At 38.2% G+C, this 8,503-nt stretch overlaps 1 pseudogene; it reads left to right on the plus strand.

Moving 5' to 3' along the window:
• Positions 1-7,482: 7,482 nt before the first annotated feature.
• Positions 7,483-8,108, plus strand: LOC123607202 (annotated as a pseudogene).
• Positions 8,109-8,503: the final 395 nt, after the last annotated feature.

Here is an 8,503-nt window from a genome sequence, read left to right on the forward strand (position 1 = left end):
TAAAACCTCCTGCTGTAATGTTCTCTTCATTTCTCAATCTCCTCGCAGGGATATTGACTCAACTTCGTGTTTTCTCTTCATTAAATCTTTCATGAATATTAATCTTAACTTGCTTTGATCATGAGGTCCCCAAATTTTGTAAGCGCAGTGTTTGGCATTCAAACAGTTCTCTCTACACTTGAAAATATTGGAACATTAGGAGAGTCTGTTGCCTAATTTGGCCTTAGTTGGTACAACAATTGAAAATGGTCTCCCTGGATCTGTTTAGGTGGTGAATAAAATAAATCCCAAAGCACAGAAGATCAATTAATTCGTTATCAAAGTATCGTGCACATGTTTTCTACTAACAGCATTCTGCGCATCTGTTTGATTTTTAAAGGGTACACACATGCATCCAAGAGTTGATACTATACTATTTCCTTCCATTATCTTTGAATAATATGGGTTTTCCGCTTCTAAACTTCATAGAATCTTTGCCTCAAGCATTATGCCATAGTTTGTACTACAAAGTATGGTAAAAATATGTTTTAATATTGAAACTCAGGTTTCCAGGGGATTTGTCTTTTTTTTATTGATATATACTATTCACACAGTTAAGTACACAAATCTTAAGGACACTACTCAGTGAACTTTGACCAAGGGAATACATTCCTGTAACCACCAGTGAGACTGAGATTTAGAACACCACCAGCACTGCAGAAGGCCCCCTCTTGCCCCCTCAGTCATTACCTCCCCCACAGGTAACCATTACTGTGACCTCCATCACCACTGATTAATTTCATCTACTTTTGAACTTCAAATAAATGGAATCATGAAGGGGGCACCTGGTTGGCTCAGTCAGTTGAGCCTTGGACTCTTGATTTCAGCTCAGGTCATGATCAGGTCTTGGGACTGATCCCTCTGCTTGGGATCTCTCTCTCTCTCTCTCTCTCTCTCTCTCTCTCTCTCTCTCTCATTCTGTCCCTCCTTCCCTGCTTGCATGCTCTCCTTCTCTCTCTCTATCTCTCAAAATAAATAAATAAACATTAAAAAAAACAAAATAATAAAATGGAATCACGAAGTATGGACTTTCCCTTCAGTATTAAGTCTGTGATATTCATCTATATTTTTGTTTGTAACAGTAGTTCCTTTTTTCATGAATATATTGTGTTCCACTATGTGCATGCATCACAAATTATTTATCAATCTATGGACATTTGTCTTGGGGGCTACTATGAATACAGTGACTCTGAACAGTCTGGTCCATATTTTTTTTAGCACACATGTATATGTAGAACAGGATTGCTGGTCAGTAGGGTAGGCATATGTTTAGTGTCAACATGCCAAAAATAATGATTTTTACCAGTTTACATTCCCCCCAGCAGTGTGTAGACCTCCATCACTCAACATACTCACCAATTTGGATATTCTCTGTCTTGTCATTTTGGTGATGTTGGAGGATGTGCAGTGATAATGCACTGAGGTTTTAATTTGCATTTTTCTCATGACTGATTAAACTGATCATCTTTTCTTGTCTGTATTGGACATTTGCATACCTTTCTTTTAAGTTCCTCAAGTTTTGCCAATTTTTCTTTTGAGTTACCCATATTTGTTTGTTATTTTTAATAATTTGGGGTGATAATTTTAGATTTACAGAAAAGTTGTAAAGATAATACGATGACTTCCAATGTACCCCTCACCTACTTTCACTGGTGTTAACATCTTACATTACCTTAGTGCATTTGTTAAAGCTTAGATACCCACATTGGGACATTATTATTAACTAAACTTCAGGATTTTTTTGGATATCTCCACTTTTTCCACTATACTGTTCTTTTACTCTTCCATAATCTAAACCAGTCTAGCATATTGCATTTAATCATTATGTCTCATTAGTCTCCTCCGGTCTGTAAGAGTTTCTCAGTCTTTTCTTGTTTTTCATGACCTTAACAGTTTTGAGACATATCACAGAGGTATTTTGTAGAATGTCCCTCAATTTGAATTTGTCTGATGGTTTTCTTTTGATTGGATAGAGATTGTGGGTTTTGGAAAGGATAATCTGACATTTATCAACACTTGCTTTATGACTCAGAGAATGATTTGTTTTAGTAATTGTTCCATGTGTACCTTAAAAGGGATGGATATGGTTTGCTTTTGTTGGGTGCAGTGTTATGCAACACACACACACACACACACACACACACACACAGGCAAGTTTGTTAATTGCATTGTTCACATATTCTATATATCTACTAAATGTTCTGTCTGAGAGGTGATAAAATCACTCACTATGATGATTATGTATTTATCTGTTTCTCCTTTTATTCACATCACATTTTGTTTTACTATGTTGGAGTCTATGTCATTAGACACAGACAAATTTAAGATTGTTATATCTTCCTGTTGAATCGTCCCATTAACCATCATTACAAAATAACTCTTCATCTCTAGTAATAGCTCTTGCAGCAAAATTTGTCTACTACTCATACAGAAAAACACCTTTCCATGGTTAGTGTTTGCATGCTGTATCATTTTCCATGTTTTTCACTTCAACTTTTCTGTGTCTGTATGTTTAAAGCATATCTCTTATAAGCAGTATATAGTTGATTTTTCAATCCAGATCAACGATCCTTGCTTTTCTTCCTTTTTTTTATAATGTTTATTTATTTATTTTTGAGAGAGAAGGGCAAGGAGGAAGGAGTGCAAGTGGGAATAAGGGAATAAGGCAGACACAGAGAGAGGGAGAAAGAGAATCCCAAGCAGGCTCTGCACTGTCAGAGCAGAACCCAACACAGGACTTGAACCCAGGAACCATGAGATCATGATCTGAGCAGAAACCAAGAGTTGGACGCTTAAGTGACTGAGCCAGCCAGGTGCCCCTAGTCTGATAATCCATATTTTTCATCGGAATCTTTTATCCATTCACATTTAATGTAATTACAGATCTTCCTCAAACTTACAATGGGGTTGCATCCTGATAAACCCATCATAAGTTGAAAATATCCTAAGCTGAAAATGCATTTCATGCTCCTAACCTATTGAACATCATAGCTTAGCCTAACCCACCCTAAACGTGTTCAGAACATTTACATTAGCCTACAGTTGGACAAAAATCATCCAACACAAAGCCTAGTCTGTAATAAAGTGTTGAATAACTCATATAACTTATTAATACTGCACTGAAAGTGAAAAACAGAATGGTTGTATGAGTACAGAATGGTTGTAAGTATATTGTTTGTTTACCTTTGTGATTGTGTGGCTAACTGAGAGCTGGGATTGCCACTGCTCAGCAACACAAGAGAGCTTCATACTGCATATCACTAGCCTGGGAAAACATCAAAATTCAGAACTGGAAGTATGACTTCTAGTGAATATGCATTGCTTTCACACTATCACAAAGTCCAAAAATCCTAAGTCAAACCATTATAAATCAGGGTCTATCTGTAATATATTAATATTTGAATTTAAATCTACCACATTACTATTTGTTTTCCATTTATCCTATCTTCTTGTGTTCCTTTTTTCTCCTTTCTTGCATTCTGTTTGATTAATCAATTATTTTACCGTTCCATTTTCTCCTTTATATTAGATTGTTACTTATAGATTATTTTTTGTTCATTTAGGATTTACCTTAGTTATTGTAACATACATCCAGAACTTAACAATTTACCTTAAGTTAGTAATTGTACTTCTTCCCAGATAATGCAAGAATCTCACAGCTTAACTCCAATTACTCCTTCCCTGCCTTTTGTGCTATTGTCATGTATTCTTTTTTAAAAAAAAATTTTTTTTAGTGTTTATTTATTTTTGAGACAGAGAGAGACAGAGCATGAACGGGGGAGGGTCAGAGAGAGAGGGAGACACAGAATCGGAAGCAGGCTCCAGGCTCTGAGCTGTCAGCACACAGCCCGACACGGGGCTTGAATTCACGGACTATGAGATCATGACTTGAAGTTGGACACTTAACCGACTGAGCCACCCAGGCATCCCTGTTGTCATGTATTCTTAAATTTTTTTAGTATTTATTTATTTTGAGAGAGACAGAGAGAGTACAAGTGGGGAAGGGGCAGAGAGAGAGAGAATCCCAAGCAGTCTCTGAGCAGTCAGTGCACAGAGCCTGATGTAGGGCTTGAACTCACAAAACCATCAGATCATGACCTGAGCTGAAGTCTGATGCTTCACCCACTGAGCTACCCAGGTGCACCTGTCATGTACTTTAATTCTGCATATTGTTTAAACCCACTAGACCTTATTATTATTGTCTTAAAGAGTCAATATTTATTTTGAGTTTTTCATATATTTATCTTTTCTGCTCTTCATTCCTTCCTGAATTTCCATGCTTCTAGCTAAGATCATTAACTTTCTCCTGAAGAATTTCCCTTAGTGCCTATTTTTGTGTGGGTTTTCCAACAATGACTTCTCTCCTTATTTGAATCAAAGTTCCTTTATTTCACCTGGATTTTTAATGTTTATTTTATTTTTGTGAGAGAGACAGACAGAGGGGCATGAGTGGGGGAGGGGAAGAGAGGGAGGAACACAGAATCTGGAGCCGACTCCAGGTTCTGAGCCTAATGTGGAGCTCAAACCCCTGAACTGTGAGATCATGACTTGAGCCGAAGTCAGACACTTAACCGACTGAGCCACTCAGGCACCCCCTCACCTTGATTTTTGAAAGGTTTTGTTCACCAGGCGTAGAATTCGTCTTTGGTAATTATTTTCTTTCAGGTGCTTATATATATCACTTATTATCTGCTAGCTTTCATCATTTCTTTCTTTTTTTTTTTTTTTTAAACAAGAGAGAGAACAAGTGAAGCAGGGGCAGGAGAGAGGGAGAGAGAATCTCCAACAGGCTCCTAGCTGAGCATGGGGCTCAATCTCATGACACTAGATCATGGCCTGAGCCAAAACCAAGTCAGCAGCTGAACTGACCCCACCTAGGTGCCCCTCATCATTTCATTTAAAAGGTCAACTGTCAGCTTATTGTTACTCTTTTAAAGGACATTCACCTTTTTTTCTCCAAGTACGACTTAGATTTTCTCTTCATAGGTATCATTTTTTTGCAGTGATATTTTGCATTTATTCTATGTGAGGTTCATAGGGCTTCATGAATCTGCAGTTTGATATCTTTCATTAGTTTTGGAAATTATTTGGCCCGTGTATCTTCAATATTTCTTCTGCTCCATTTTCCCTCTCCTACCCTTCTGGAATTTCAGTTACACATTACTAGATATTTTCACAAAGTCTTGTATGAGCCTTATGCTCTTATCTTTATTTTCTATTTATTTTTCCTCTCTGCACTTCAAGTGATATTTTCTACTTACCTACTTTTGGCTCACTAATTCTCTATTTTGATGTGTCTCATCTGCAATTAAACTCATCTTTTGACTTCTTAATTCTTTCTGCTTTAGAACTTCTATTTGGTTATACTTTTAGATTTTAGTTTTATGGTGACATTCTCTATTGTATTATCTGCTTTATTTAACATATGAATCATGTTATTTTAAAATTATATTTCTGTTAATGCCAATATTGCATTGCTTATACACCTATTTCTAATGTCAGTTTTCTTCTTTGTCTTAGTTTTTGTCATTTGGTCCTGTTTCCTGGCATAGCTGGTAATTTTGGACTGAATGTTGACATCATGCATGAATGATACCTATGGTGTAGGTCTCTAGAGTATATTTTATCTTCTTTGCCTGATAGGCAGGAAATTTTGATCCAATTAAAAACTGAAATAACTGGAGACTAGTTTTAAGCCTTTGTGAGGGCTAATCTATTACTGATTTATCCCTATCACCAGCCATGACACTTCAGAAGACTATTTTTAAAACCTGGGGAATTTACTGAGATCTCTTCTCCTGGGTAGGTTCTAAATTATGATTTTTTTTTAAATTTTTTTTTTCAACGTTTATTTATTTTTGGGACAGAGAGAGACAGAGCATGAACGGGGGAGGGGCAGAGAGAGGGAGACACAGAATCAGAAACAGGCTCCAGGCTCCGAGCCATCAGCCCAGAGCCCGACGCAGGGCTGGAACTCACGGACCGCGAGATCGTGACCTGGCTGAAGTCAGACGCTTAACCGACTGCGCCACCCAGGCGCCCCTAAATTATGATTTTTATCTCTCTTTAGCAATGTGAGGCTGCCAAAGGCTATGATTAGCCCTTTAACTTCTTAGCAACTAATTTTTTCTGGGTTTCTTAGGCTCTCACTCCACTCATCCTCAGCTTAGGAATTAGGTAAGGAATTAGCATTATGTCTGATTTTAGTTTAGAATTGACAATTCAATGCAAATGTAGATTTGTTTCACATTTCCCTTCATTTAAAAAAAAATTTTAATGTTTAATTGTTATTATTGAGAGACAGAGCATAAGCATAGGAGGCACAGAGAGAGGAGGAGACACAGAATCTGAAGCAGGCTCCAGTCTCTGAGCTGTCAGCACAGAGCACAACATGGGGCTTGAACTCACAAACTGCGAGATCATGACCTCAGCTGAAGTCAGACGCTTAACCGACTGAGCCACCCAGGCGCCCCCACCTTTCACTTCATTTGAGTGGAAATTATATAGAGAATGCCAGATCGCTTCTCTGAAATTAGTTTCTTCAGGATCTTGGCTCCATAAGTGCTTGGCTATGTTAATAGTCCTGAAGTTAAATTCGTGGTTCCCCATCCTAGTGATAGAGTTGCAAGCTCTAGACCTCTGCTTTCTCTTCAGTCTCTATGCCCCACAGGGAAATTAACAAATATTCCAAAAGCAAAAGCATCCATAAATGTTGGACTCACCTTATGCTTTTCCCCATCTTCTTGAGATGCTGGCGCTTCAAGTTTTGGACACCTCAATTACTATCTGATGGTTTGAACAGCTATTATTTTGAATTTTACTGAGATTTTATAGTTTTCTCGGTGGGGAGATTAGTCTAATACTGGAGAATTTGGCTTTAATTTACCTTACTACTCGCTCAACCACTAACAAAGTTGAAATCAACCTGTAAGTGGAGGGATAATATATCCCAGTTTAATATCTAGGATGCTTCTGATTTGCGGCTCTTATTCTAGAATAATACCCAATAGTGCCCCCTTTCACTCTCAAGAGTTCAGTATGTGCAGTAAATGACATGATTATTTTACATCTAAAAGGGATTTTGTCTTTCTTCTGGTCCCCAATAAATAAGCATTAATTACTTATAAAAGAATGCCAAATGATGGGGCCCTGGGTGGCTCAGTCAGTTAAGCATCCGACTTCTGCTCAGATTATGATCTCAGAGTTCATTAGTTTGAGTCCCCCCATCGGGTTCTGTGCTGACAGCTCAGAGCCTGGAGCCTGCTTCGAATTCTGTGTCTCCCTCTCTCTGCCCCTCCCCCACTCACACTCTGTCTCTAGCTGTGTCTCAAAAACAAATACACACTAAAAAATATTTTTTAAAAAGAATGAAATAAATAAATAGAGAGAGAGAGAGAGATTCTGCTCTTTTGCAGTCACTGTGGCATGCAAAGTCTCCTGTGACACCTCTACAAGGCAGTGGAGGCAGTCCTGCACAGGAACCAGTGGAAGCAACAGAAGTTTTTGGACACCATGGAGCTACAGATCAACTTGAAGAACCATAGCCCTCAGAAGGATGATGTTACTTGGGCACCATCAGGCTTAAGTCCACACCAACTTCTCTGTGTGTGTTGTGGGGGGAGCAACAGCGCTATGATGAGGCCACAACTGTGGATTTCTCCCATGTGGACACTGAAGCACTGAAGAAAAAGAAACTCAGCAAGAATAAGAAATTCATCAAGAATGTGGCCAAGAAGTAGGATGTCTTTTTGCTTTGGAATCTTTGATGAAGAAGATCCCATGAATCCTGGGCCCAGGCCTGAGTAAGACTGGCAAATTCCCTTCCTTACTGACCCACAATGAGAACATGTGACCAAAGTTGATGAAGTGAAGTCCATGATCAAATTCCAGACAAAAAACATGTTGTGCCTAATAGTGGCCATTGGCCACGTGAAGATGATAGATCATGGACTTGTGTACACATCCACTTAGCTGTCATTTCCCTGGTGTCATTGCTCAAGAAGAATTGGCACGATCTCTGGGTTTTATACATTAAGAGCACCATGGGCAAGCCTCAGTGCTTATACTAACGCACAGCTTAATAAACTCTACTCCCACCATTAAAACACACACACACACACACACACACACACACACACACACAGAGTTCATATATATTATTTCTGCAGGTCTTAGAATTAGTACTCTTGTGTTTACTTGAATATCTGACGCATCATTCTGGAATCAAAAAAAGAAGTTTATATTTATAAAGATTAAGGATATTTCCACATGTTTAAGTGGGTAATCAGTTCCAATGTCTATAAACTTATAATATCATGTGTGAAAACAGAAATACATATATGAACACAATGTGTTCATTTAAAAAAAATTTTTAATGTTTATTTATGTTTGAAAGAGAGAGAGAGAAAGTGCAAGTGGGGGAGGTGAAGAGAGAGAGGGAGACACAGAATCCTAAGCAGGCTTC

This window comes from Leopardus geoffroyi, chromosome A2, assembly GCF_018350155.1.
Source record: "Leopardus geoffroyi isolate Oge1 chromosome A2, O.geoffroyi_Oge1_pat1.0, whole genome shotgun sequence".
Classification (NCBI taxonomy): domain Eukaryota; kingdom Metazoa; phylum Chordata; class Mammalia; order Carnivora; family Felidae; genus Leopardus; species Leopardus geoffroyi.